Source organism: Aythya ferina (assembly GCF_964211825.1).
Source record: "Aythya ferina genome assembly, chromosome: Z".
Classification (NCBI taxonomy): Eukaryota; Metazoa; Chordata; class Aves; order Anseriformes; family Anatidae; genus Aythya; species Aythya ferina.
Genome location: NC_140299.1, coordinates 60,265,604 through 60,279,550, shown reverse-complemented (window position 1 = coordinate 60,279,550; position 13,947 = coordinate 60,265,604).

The window sequence follows — 13,947 nt, the reverse complement described above, 5'->3', positions numbered from 1 at the left end:
TGAAATGGAGTAATTAACTGCAGCTGTCTCCCTGAAGAGCTATGCTCTGTTTGGGCTGACGTGAGTTCAAATGGACTATGAGAACATAAAACGAATCATAATGAATCATACCAAGTATCCTGTCCTTCCAATGCAGTATCCTACCTCAGGCCTACAGCATAAGCGCAGATGTGTAGGGAAGCACACAAGAAAAGAGTAAACTAGTACTGATAACTCCCAAGAACAGGTCCCTGCTTCCAGTGCTTTGCAGGTCAAGAAGGCAGGGCTTTCCAGGGTGTGAGGTTTTCTTCACATGCAGAAAAAAGCACATGAAGCTTAGGTCAAACCTAACATAATCAAACAGCACTGTTGAATTGACTTGTAATACTTGTTATAAAATAACCTAAAAAGGCATCTTTACAACTACCAAAAAAAAAAAAACCCTTTTTGTTGTTTGCAGATTTTCTCTTACATAAGATGTACATCCTCAGGTAATCATCATAAACTCTGTTCAAAGATTACAAGCTGTAAAATTTCACTAAGAGCCTCTAGATCATAAGTTTAGGGTAAATCACAGGTTTAGATACACCAAGACATACTCAACTCTGTGTTACGTACTTGAAATCTCATGGATTAATTTAGCACAGACTTAGTGTGATTTTTAGAAAAGTTCACCCAGAGAGCAAATGCTTCATGTTGGATGACATATTTAAGTCCTTTATTGTTTCTGACAAATCACTTTATTGCCAAAGCATTTGAAAAGTTCACAGCTCTTCTGTCTCCAAGGTGCAGTATATTTATCATTCAATCCTTCACTGGACTTCAAGATAAAAAAGTTCTTCAGGTTCATACTCAAAAACATGATTATTAAGTTTTCAGGCTCTAAAAAATTATAAAATTATTTCTGAAGTTATTTTTCAGTGAGTTTTGTATAAACTAGAAGTAAACAAGCTGATTGGGCAAATATCTGAATCAAGACTCAGAAGCCTTATGCCTCACTACTGTTGGCAGAACAGCCAAAACGTTTGTGTGAATGGGGACTGCAGACCTATACATGCAGTGCAAACATTTTTGCTTTTGTATTATTCTTTCTGTGTACACAGAGATATACATCTATATTAATATGCATATATAAACACACATTGTTATGCGTATATATGCATATATATATAAATATTAGAAATATCTGTCAGCATTTTTGTTAACACCTGTGTTTAAAGTATTTCTGCCATTAGCAGGCCTATTCACAAAATAAGAAATGACAAAAAGCCCTGGTTGATTATCATCTAAGTTTCATGCTGTCGTATTTCCCTCACTTTTTATGAGCTCTCGAGAAATATGCTTTATAGAATGCAGAACTATAAATATACACGCACAGCTGGATGTATCACATCTTTATTAAAATAGTCTGTGATCTTTCCCTAAATTAGTTACTTTTCTATCAGCGTATCAGAAGCTAAGAAGGACAAATGAAACCATATTGTACCATTTTTTTAAACTTCAGATACAATTGTTAATCTTGCCTGCTTTCCAATCAGATTTGAAAATTGTTACAAGCAAGCTTAATTACCTTTGCAATAAAAGCGATTAATTTTCTTCAGAGACTTCACCATAGCAATTCAGAAATCTATAACATATAACAATCGCTGAGACTCACGCTGTAAATGTTAGAAGGGCCATTCAAAGCACAGCATAAATAAATGACTTACTGACTAATGGAGAACTGCCTAACACAGGAGAGTCTTCATCCTTACTTGGGCGTATTTCTAATATTATAGTCTACAATACAATAGCTGAAAAAGATAACAAGTACACTGCAGCATTTTTGATTATGCTTGGCAAAAATAATTTATTCAAACAGAGAAACCTAAATGATTGAATCACCTCTTCAGAAAATAAGAAAATCAAAAACTTCCACGGCTGTTTACATCCAGTATTGATACACTGCTGTTGCCTGCTGAACTTTTCACAGACTTTAAGAAACATGCTCTGTTTTATGGAATTCAAACACGTGAGAATTTCCCTGTGACCGAAGGAATCCCTGTAAACACAGTTATGCATGGATATGCACACCTGTGTGCACATATGCATCACCTTCGTCCTCCCATCTGTGTTCCTTCCCTCCTACCCACCCCAGAAAGGATCTTCTCCCATGGACATTGATGCTAACATTGGTGCACAGAGTGGCTATTATCCAAGTCCCAGGAGTTCATTACTCATAACAGTGGAGGTGGGGGAAGGAATTATAGAGGAGGGAAGAGACAAGAAGGAAAGGAGAGGGGGTAATTATTTTCATGGAAATTGGCAGGTGATGGAAATTGGCAGGTGTAGTCCTGAACTTCTCCACTATTTCCTCTCTTCCGTTCTGTAAATGGAAGGAGAATCAAACGCTTTGTGTAGTTGAATTATATCCTGGAAAAGGCATAAAAGATTGCAGGACAAAAAGGTGCCATTGGAGAAGAGGCACAGACAGATCAGAGGTGGTGGTAGGAAAAGAGCAATGCTACATGCAAGACTCACATAGTGTGACTGGGCACTAGGGAGACAAATAGATAATATCTAAATGCATAATAGATAAGACATTATAAATACATCATAAATAGTACAATGGCAACTACCTACCAATGCCTACCAATTTAGCCCCTGAGTGTGAAAATAATGTTGTTTTTTGGTCTTCATGGACTTTGAGTATTTTGTAACATCAGGTTAGACTTGGATCAGAATCTTACAGCAGATTTTCTAAAAGCTCATGGGAAGTTTCAATAGTGTGCTCATGTTTGCTCAGGCAGCTACTAGATTTACTAGATTTGCATGTGCAAATATTTGAGTTCTGTGCACATTCACGGAAAAGTAGTCATACAGACTGGTATTAAAATACAGTACAGAACAGAAACTCTCACCCAACTTGATTTCAGAGTGTGCCGCTTATGGTAATGCTGTTCAGATTGTGATTAGCAGAAGTTCTAGCTTTCAGCAAAAGCCCTTGGCCTCAAGTAAGAAATGAAAGAAGTGAAGGGCATGATGCAAGACCTCTGCTTTACTTTTAATTATGTAGAATTAAAATGTTATGCCATAAGTGTTTTCAAGAATAGACCAATAGAATAGGATTTTCCACTTTTGAGCAGAAAGAGAGAAAAAACAAACAAACAAACAAAAAACACGACAATGAGTTCCTGTAGTTTGTAACTGGACCGATCACTCATGTAAGAAGATCTTTGTACAGAACACAGGTTACATACCTAGTTTGTTGGCTATGAAAAGCAAGAGCCCTGAAAAGTTACAGGATATATTGATATATTGTTATGGCTACAGAGGTGGGGGGAGAGGGAGACGATTTTAAATCTGCTTTACATTTTTCACCCATTAGTTCTCAATTAACAGTAAATCTATATCAAGATATTTACTGCAGTGTTTGCTTCTGCTTTTGCTTTTTTCATAAAACAAACAGCAACAAAAAATACATAAAAGTGCAGGCTTTGTAATTTTGCATTAAAAAAAAAAAAAAAAAAAAAAAGATTACTCGCTTTTGCACTATACAGGACTTTTATAAACATAAGCCATGTACAAATAATACCGTGTTGACCAGCCACATATGAGACCTCTGTGTTTTACAATGGATGTGTGACTGATAAACATAAAAAATCTGTTTGCAATGGTTTATCTCTGGTTTACATGGCAAAATTGCTTTATGATTCTCATGTTGGCCAGTTTTTAGGAAAATGTGTCCAAACGCAGTAAGGTGACAGGCTCTTGCTGCCCATGACAATATTAATGTCAATAAACATTTTTTAAGCTTTTTCATCTGTCAGTCCAGATAGTGTCTGCCCAGTGACTGACTGCTGTTAGATACAGCAATAATTCTACAAACAAACATTGCAAGTGTCCATCTGTGTCTTACAGGCACAGTACTCATAATTCAGCAACAGTACTTGAATGAATTTTAAAGTCCCCAAGGTCTAGAATGAGGAAAGGATTGCTGGGAGAGATTACACCCCATGTTATACTAACTGATACTGTTGGGAAAAAACAAGCTACCTGACATACAATCCATTCTTCAAGTCTAAAAGAGAAACAACAGGTTTCTTTTCAGGCTGAGAACAATTGCTATGACTGTAAACTAATTCTTTCAGCCAGTTATACCAGTTATAAAACCAAGGAAAAGGAAAAAAAAAAAAAAAAAAAAAAAAAAAAAAAAAAAAAAGCAAAGGGGGAGGTGGGGAGGGGAGAATAAGTAGATTAAATTAAAAAAAAAAAAAAAAAGAGAGAGAGAGAGAGACAGTTTGTGAGACAGTTTGCTTATATAAAGGAGCAAAGAAGCTTATTATTAACAAGGGAAAAGGTGTGATAGTCATTAGTATTTGGAGACAACATGAGAGGTCTTTGGTAGCTGGGCCCTGATAAGGGTGAGTAATTAGCTGGTGATGGCTTGTGGAAGAAATTCTAATGCATGATAAAGCCAAGGGCTGAGTTTATAATTTTCAACCCAATGTAATTAGAATATTTTATTTTCTAGGCTACATTGACTCACTGGTTTCAGCAGTGTTGTAACTGAGTGGCCCATGACAGAAGTGTATTCCAGTACTATTTTATTTTCAGCTAAAGAGGAATAAATTACTGTTTTAGCTTTCCCTCATGAAGTAGATCATCTTCCACAGTCACATCCAGTGAGCTGTTTTCCTTAGGTAATAGGTAACCAGAGATTTTCCCACACCTACCTCTTTCTTTTCTCTACACCCTTTGTTCCAATGAAGATGGAAAATTTTCAACAAATAGTCCCACTGTTTTCCTCCCACAACCATCACTGACATCTGATCTACTTATTTAACAAAGTGAGTAAGAGGACTGAAGACTTTGCTTTGTTGTTTCCTCAGTTAAATGACTCTTGGAACAAATGTAGATCAGTATGTTTAGCTGAGCTCTCTACAGCCATGATTGCTAATGACACTTAGAAAAGTGTATTATCACCATAATCATAATCATTTGTTTGTATATTTTGGATTCTCTGTCAATGACAGCTGTCCACACAGAAAATGCCCAAACTCAGTGGCAATTTCTCTTTTTTAGTTTGGTTTCACCATGTTCAGTCAAAGTTGCAAAGTTTTCTAATTAGCACTTAGGTACTTCAGAGTGGCTGATATGTGTAGCTCTTGTTTTTTATTGTTCTCATTGCTCATGTTGTTACTTGAACAACAGTTTAAAGCAAGTTTTTAATGACTTTCTTTTTTTTTTTCTCCTGCTAGAGGATAAAAAATGTAGTGAATAAATAAAACTTCTTGTGTAAGTAAAAGAAGTTGGAATGAACTCCTTACCAGAAAAACTGCACAAGTCCTCCTTCCACAAAGGCTTGCTTCTTGGCAAAGCACATGCCACATTTTAATTCTGCTATCTTCAGCTTAGCTCTTTGTTCCTGACCACCATATTCTGGACCTTAATAATGCTAGTAAAAACTATTTTTTAGACAGATCTATTGGGCAAGGAAGGGGTGAGGAGTGAGGGTGAGAGCTGGAGGTGGGCTGTTTAAAATACAGGATATCGGCAACCATTAAAGTTTTTTTTTTTTTCCAGTTACAAAGGAGCAAACCTCAAGAAATGTAATTTTGAAAGTGAATGCTAAACTTCAGACATTTATAAGTAACTTTGAAAATTAGCTTTTCATATTAGCACTATGAGATAGCACTGGTAAGAAAAAATAACCATTAATCTTTTTAAATAGTATATCACCAGATGTCCTTTCTCAACTATTTGGTATCCATATGGCAGCCTTTCTTAAGTGTAAGTGTATTTGTCCATATACAAAAGCAATCTCATTGCATATTCTGGACTATCAAAACATGACAGAAAAAATGAATGTGCCCTTTTCTGTGCTCTCCTCCCTTTAAATCTTCTTCCTCAAAATAGCAGATACTTTCAACTATATATTCATGGACTGACTCCACAAGTTAATTATCAGTGTTCTGGATCATTGTAAATGAAACCTAAAGGCCAGTCCAATCTACTGAGCTGCAAGAGGAGTCATTTATTTTATAATGTATGAGATATCTAAATATACTGTCCTTCCTGTGTAATTACAGAAAGTTTTCTGATGCAATTTAGTTTCAGCTGGCTCTGTATTTGATGAAAAACTTATGTAATATAATGATGAAGTACATTAAGTATATGCATGTAATTTGCAAAACATCCGAAAAAGATGGACTATTTTGTCTGAAGGTAATAATGTCCACTATAATCACACTACACCCAGGAATATGAAAGGAATATTAGATTAAAAATACACACATATATGTATTTCAGCAAACAGATAAAAGCTAAGAGAACCAGTGCAAGTTTTGATATATATTCTTGCTGTGATAACTATTTATCTATGCCTCAAATGAATCTGTAACTCTTTCCTACAGCCAACACAGCCCAAACTGTTGCTTGTACAGTTCACATTCTGCAGTCCAATGCGATTCTTAGGTGATTCGTTCTGAGTTATGTTCACAAATGGGAGGCAGAAGCTGACACCCTGACTTTGAACAGTTTGATGTTCATTTGGAACATGAGAAAAAGCTCGTGGTGCTGTGATGGAGCCAAGGCAAGATTCTAAAATGCTGACTGACAGCTTTTGTGACTCACTGGGAAGTCTGCAGAGCCAGCACAGAGACGATGCAACACAACACCAGTCTTAACTGTGCTTTCACCTCAGGCTGGCAAGCAATGCAAGATTAAGCAGAACAAGTGGCATCCAAAAAGAAGCACACATAGGTAATTATGCAAAGCCAAATCTCACTCAGCAGTGGTAATACTGCTGTCCTCCAGAGATTGCTGCTTCACTATTGTATACAGAAAGGATACAGTATAAATAGCCATTCTCCAGGAACTTGCAGGCTGAAGACAGCATGCAATGCTTTGTGCAAACCAACAATCAAGGCAATGGCTAAGGCACCTATTCAAAACTATCTCCTACAGAATGTCTGCTATAATGACTCCCACAAACTGTCCCAGAAATATATATTCCAAAATATGGAGTAAAGCTAAACCAGTGATTACTGGCTACTGCCTCCTAATCATACTGTGCAGCTGCACAGAATAGTAACATTAATTTGAAGTTTATCCATGCAATAACAATGCTCCTGGAAAATGTATGCACATTGCTTCACATCAGAAATGTGCACAACTGGTCAGTCTCCCAACAGGTAAGTTTAACAGGAGCAGTAACAACTGTTTATACAAAGACAGCTTTAACGTTTGATAAAATATAATGCCTTTCAAAGGAAAGGGCTACACTGATATATTCTGTTGAACAAGGTAGAGAGGCTATGGCAGCAATGACTAAAGCAATAAAGATCAATAAAAGTGACAGTACTATTCAAAAATGAATGTGATTTTCTAGTAGAACAAAATGGTTTGCAATAGGTACTATAAAATGTAATTGAAAGTTCTGTATATACCTACATTAGGGGCTCAATTCTTTGGAAAATGCTATAGTTATTCTAAATGGCAATTCATGTCTCAAAGGTACTTAAATTAATAATTGTTCAGTGCTGATTATATGAAAAATCATACTATATTTAAGAAGATTTAAGAAGTAATGAGTATTGGTTTAAGAGAAACAGAAAGTAACAGTGCTGTGGAAATCCTCATTACAAGTTATCCTGTGGACTGCTTTGGAAGCACATGCCACTGCATATTGATTACAATCAAGCTTATTTCTCTATTGTTATTAAGTAAGTACTCCTATTCCTACGACGTTTACTACTACTACTGCTTCACAGCTACAACTGCCATTGATAATAATAACGCAAGGTAAGAAGAAGAGTTTAATTTAAGTAAACAATTTTCTGTTTTCTATCATGGTACTTCTATCATTCTCGCAATTTACAGGAAGGAATAGCATAGCTATTTGATCCCTTCACAATCCAAAGACCTATTAGCCTCTAAGCTTAATTGTATATATCAGTACAGCAAAGAGCAGAAATCCTTTATTTAAAATGTTGACTTCTGAGAATTTGAAGGCAGAACAAGAGCTGACAAATAATGAAAATTGCTCAAAAGCCATTAGGTGTTATTATGAATGGAAATCTGTTCCATCTACTGCAATGAAGTGATCGTGTATGGCCTTAAATTAAATAAGATAATTGTCGTACAAACAGCGAATCCAGAAAGTGTGCTCTTTGCACTGTTTCTGCTGTCAGAAGAATTTAACAAGTGGGAACTCAAAATGAGATAATGAAAGCATTACTTAAAATTACATTATTTAAATAAGAAATGAGGCTAGTTCTCTCATGTACGGAGAGAGCACACAAGGACTTAAAAAAGAGGCCTTGAGGGATCAGTCTGCCAGCCCAATTCAACCTCTAATTGGGGCCTAAAGGAGACAGCTAGCATGGGACAGCTAGAGTGGAGCCATGCAGAAACATCTGTTCTCACTCCCTGCCACCTCCCAACCCTATCCCCAGCACCTCTGTGTTCAACAGCCCTGCAGGATTTTGGAGAGCAGGGCACAGGTACAGAAACTCGGCAGAAAATTCCTGATAGGCAGACAATCTCTGCATAGAGAAATTATCTCCAGGGAACAATATTTGTATTATTTTATTAGGAAGAGAAGATTAAAGACTAGGGCTTGAATTTTATCAGTCAGATGTCCAAAATACACTTGGAGCTTTATTCTAAAAATGTGAGCAGGCTCACACAGATTTTGTAGAACCGTTTCTGCTTCCTAGGAACAATTTTCTAGTCAGTTTTGTTGAGGATGATGAATACTATATCCCGTTGAGGGACTCAGAGTCCAGGACAGCTTTACCAAGTGTCAAAAGGCCACATGTTTGTTCACAGATCCATAGCTAACATGTGGGTTTTATCATTTACCCTTGCACAGTGATACCAGCAGCAGTCCTAATCCTGGTTTACAGGGCATACCTGCTGAGAACACTAATATGGCATCTCAATGGTAAATCAATTTTAAAGGAAGCTTTTGCAGGGGGTCTGCAGGACTCAATTTAATTATATTAAGATTAGTTTACTGTCAGCCTAACTGATAATACTGACAGTCTCACTAAGTCAGCCATATATCTGCATATCCACTTCACTGAACTTGCAGAAACAGGCCAAAATAATCATGAACTTTCTAGATAAATTGCATGTTCCCAGTGGAAGAATGGTTAGTATATCTACTTGATAGCACAGCTAAGGGGAAATGGAAGGAAAGGGAGTTTACATTATTTAAATCTGGACAATATCTATTTGAAATTTGGAATTTACCTAATTTTCATCAAGTCTATGATTCACTACTGCAATTCTGTACTACTATACATGGCAAACTCTTAAGAAAGGAATAAAATGAGTGTTTATATACTTTGAGGGTGAGAACCTAAATTGATATGGAAACAGAAGGAAACCCCATGGATTTCAAAGCAAAGCAAGTGCTCTCAAGCAGACTCTGAACATTTGTCCTGCGCTAGCTGAATAAAGGGCAGACCCATGTATCTCAAGGGCATTCATTCCTTCAGGCACCCATGAAACAGCCTGAACATAAGAAGCTTTTCACCTTTAGGTTCATCCAGGATCAGGCAGAAAATTAGGATCACCTTTCAAAATCCTAGCTGTAGATCAAGGTACTTATAGCCCACCACTAAATCCCACTTCAGGCAATTAATCTCCTCTTGAATCTAGCCTACCTCATGTCCCCGCGAGTTCTCTGAATTGTCCACCCCACCTTTGTGGGGCCCTGGTATCTGCATTCACCAGCAGGTGCTGCAAAGGAGTTAAATGGATTAGTGACTTTTCTTCTACAGAGTAGAAGAAAACACAGAGACTGCTCACAGTGCCATTTTTTTAAATTTTTTTTTTTTTGAAACCTTCAAGAATGAGTGATTCATCTCTGAGCTTCATTATATGGAGTATTGTTGGCCTGGGGGAACTATATACATTGTCAATGCTAGGGTGAATTTTCTTAATGATACAGAAGCACAAGGCCATGAGGTAGATAAAGCAACCACTCAGATGGAAAACCTTGTGAAAAAAAATACTAGTCTCTAGGCTCAGGCAAATAATTTGAAGAAATATACAATTGAGAAAGATGGAGACTTTTTTGAAGATGCAAAATTGTAATTTGAAGTTAATATATTTCCCAAGAGTTTGAGAGAATGGTTCTAACGTTAGAGATTTTCAAGCTGCTAATATAATACAATATTTATAAGATCTTTGAAATATTTTTAAGTGAATGTTTGGAAACCTTGATGATTTCATATATTTGATAATGATAGTGTAGTAATTACAAATGATTTTGTTTCCACTGAAGATTATGAATGATCAAGACCTAGAGGAAAAGTAATTTTTCAGAATTCAGAAGGAAAAAGGAGCTATATCCAATATGCATTACTTCTCCTTCAGATCCTTTCCAGTGGCTTATGAGCACCAGAGTGGAATTGTAGGTTTTGAATTATATTTTCCTGAATGTTTCAGAAAAAAAAGTATAATAATAATTAAAAAAAATAAATAAAAGTATAAAAGAAACTGTCAACTTTTTCTGAAGCAATAAAGCAAAACTGCAAAGTTCTAAGCCCAAAACTACTGTTCTGTGAAAATAGTCATCTGAAAAGCTGATCCTGGTCAAGATCTCATTATGTCAGCCACTGTCTATGGCAGAAAAACAACCATTTTACCTAGCAGGCAACAGAAGGAGAGGAAAAAAAAAAAAATCTCTGTTATTGCAGGCATGCAATTATGTGATGTCATCCATGTATACAGATAAAATAATAAAGGTAGTAAAGGTAAAGCAAAATATGATTTTGGAAAAATCATTGAGGTCTTGCAGAAATACTGAGAAACAGATTAAATCCATGTTTCCAGTGGATGTTCAGGTGCTTCTGTAAAATTAACTTTATATATAAACACAAATCAGTGTTTAACTGCCAGATGGTTAATGAAGGCCAGCCAGGCAACTCCTATAATTCACAATAATGAGTATGGTAATGAGCCTGCATTATAAACTGAACAGCCGAGTGATACATAGTGCCTACTTGAAGTAACAAAGCATTTGAAGAGTTTGATATTAGTGAAAAATCTTGTGTTTAGAAACACACACACACACACGCAACAAGGGAGAGTAAGTGATAAATTTGGTTAAGCTGAATGAAAGAAAGGGTCTTCAAAGTTTTTTGCAAATACTGTAAATAAATATAATTTCCATTAACAGAAAGCAACTAAAATTAAAATGAAGTGACAGAAATTTAAACGTAAAATTAGTTCCACCAATGCTTCCAATAATGAACAGCTTTTCCATTCCAGTGTTTTCTGTTTTCATTGGATTTGCTAATGGCAACACAGACTCCTACTACTTATTTAGGGTTTCATTCTTACTAAAGCTAGGTTTGGTACAACCATTTCTAGTACTTGCCTGTGATGGTAGGTAGGTATAATCAATCAGCATATGCTGATATAAGATGACACTTGCTGATTCGTCCTATGCTGAAGGCAAAATTGTCCCACTGTAGCCTCTGTATAATTATACTTCTTTCAAAACAAAACAAAAACAAACAAACAAAACAAAATAAAAAACAGTGTAGCATTGTAGCACTTTCATGTGCCTGGTGACAGGATGAGGGGGAATGGGCTTAAGCTGCGCCAGGGGAGTTTTAGGTTAGATGTTAGGAAGAACTTCTTCACTGAAAGGGTTGTGAGGCATTGGAACAGGCTGCCCAGGGAAGTGGTGGAGTCACCATCCCTGGTAGTCTTCAAAAGACGTTTAGATGTAGAGCTTAGGGATATGGTTTAGTGGAGACTGCTAGCGTTAGGTCAGAGGTTGGACTCGATGATCTTGAGGTCTCTTCCAACCTAGAAATTCTGTGTGATTCTGTGTGATTGTTTTCTCCATTATGGAAAGGGACCAGCCTGCGTCACACACAGATCATGTCTCAAACACTTAGGAGATAGCAGGGTAAAAGGTGATGTTGAGCCACAGTCCTGTGCATTTTACCTGAGAGCTGATTCCTTGTGAAGGTGGTTCCACTTCCTCTGTTCATGGGTTGCCTTGGTGGGAACTGCAAGCTCTCCAGCTGTGAAAATGCTGTTGCCCTTCCTTAGACACAGACTTCTGTCTTCAGACCATGCTTGAATGGCTGCCTTTATCATTGTAGAAGATGCCTTCACCTTGGCCTTCACTTTTTTTTTTTTTTTTTTTTTTTCAGCTTTTTAGTCTTCTGAAATATACAAGTGATTTAACACTTCTGTTTTGCCTTTCCTTCAGAGTAATCTCCGTTGTCGCCAAAACTGCAGTAAAACAAAGGCTTCCTCTGTCTTCTTTCATTGTTATCAAGATTTTAACATCTTTTTTACCAGTACCCACTTCATTTATTGGCTAGCTGTTCATGCTAGATATGTCCCTAAGAAGAGATAAATCACAAGGTGCTGGTATTGACATCAATCTATATCAATATGTTAATAAGGGTAGGCTCAGCAGATCTATACTGGTACCAGTTCTAACATCATTATTCTTAAAGCATTTACCCATTAAATATGTCAAAAAATATTGTATTTAATAAAAAATTCAATAAAAGTCTTCTATTTGGGCAATAGAAATGGAAGCTTAAATGCAAAATTTACACTGGATTCAGTAACCCATTTATCACTGCTTGAACTTCTTAATTTTTACCCAAAATTCTTGCCCTACATCTTCTTGATTGCTTAAAGCCAAAGTATCTGTAATTAATCAGTTTATTATCTTAATGCCAGCAACTTACAAACTTTCAGTTCATTTGGTTTGGTCTGCTTGGTCACTTCCTTACACCTCGTATAGCCATCACTGTTAGAGCCTGCAGGTTTCTCTGCAGTCTGGGCTGGTGAGAAACGTGTTTGACACCATTTACTAGGAGTCAGTTTGGAAATGAAACTGCTGTTGAAAATAGACAAGTGGCACCCTGCTTCTTCAAACAGCTCCGTAATCTGCCTCCCTTTACTATTCTACATTCTTTCTTCTTACCTTTCTGTCTTGTTAGACAGATGCTGTGGCACTGTATTGTCAATAGAAAGCAGTTTAAAAAATAAAATCCTGAATAAAATACTACACCTCTGCAAAATGCATGCTCTCAGAATAAGAGTTCAATATTCCTTCTGGACTCCTTTCACAGAAAGGTATCAGGGTGCCAAATTTTGTTTTCTTAGCCTTATCCTTGGATTAGACCCCTAGACAAAAGCCCCATTATTTTAAAGAAGTGTCAAAGCAAGAACAGTGGGGTGATCGGCTTTGTAGAGTACATTTCCTTTAGCCATACTGTTCTTCCATTTCCTTCCCCCTCTCCTTGTCATTATTAGGCACTTCAGGACCCCACTTTTCTGCCTGCCTCATTAATCCTTTTCTTGTGTTTCATATCTTATTTCAGTCATTTCTGTACATTATTGTATGCTGTTTGTATTTGCTTGATCTGCACAGCATGCCTTCCATTACACAGTTTGTTTTCCTTTTGTTTCAAGCCATGTGGTTTCCCTAGATTCCTTTCTGGATGTTGGTTGCTTTGTTGTTTCTCAGCATTTCTACATGACTCATTTCATTTTGGTTCTTTTGATTCTGTTCTTCAGGTTTGGTATATATTTTAGATGTATTATATCACAAAATATGCATAATTCTACTTCAAAAGTGATGACTGCCATTATTATATTAATTGATTTACTTTTAATCTACATGTACCAAGGCAATTTTGAATATTAGCAATATGAATTCAAGCAGGACTTGATGGAAAGAGGATATTATTGTGCCAGGGCTATTAAAAGACTATATAAACACTTTTTCAATACCTTCCATATACAAACAGTTTAAATAGAATACATCGAAGTTGGTGACTGCAAAATTTATATGTAAGTTAATGAAAAATACTAATCTTCTATAGGAGGAATAATGATTGGTTACAGGTAAGATGTATACCTCTAGGACAAACCTGAGAGGTGTTTAAAAATCCTACCAGTAATAATCTGCAAGATTTCAGTAGCTGCCTA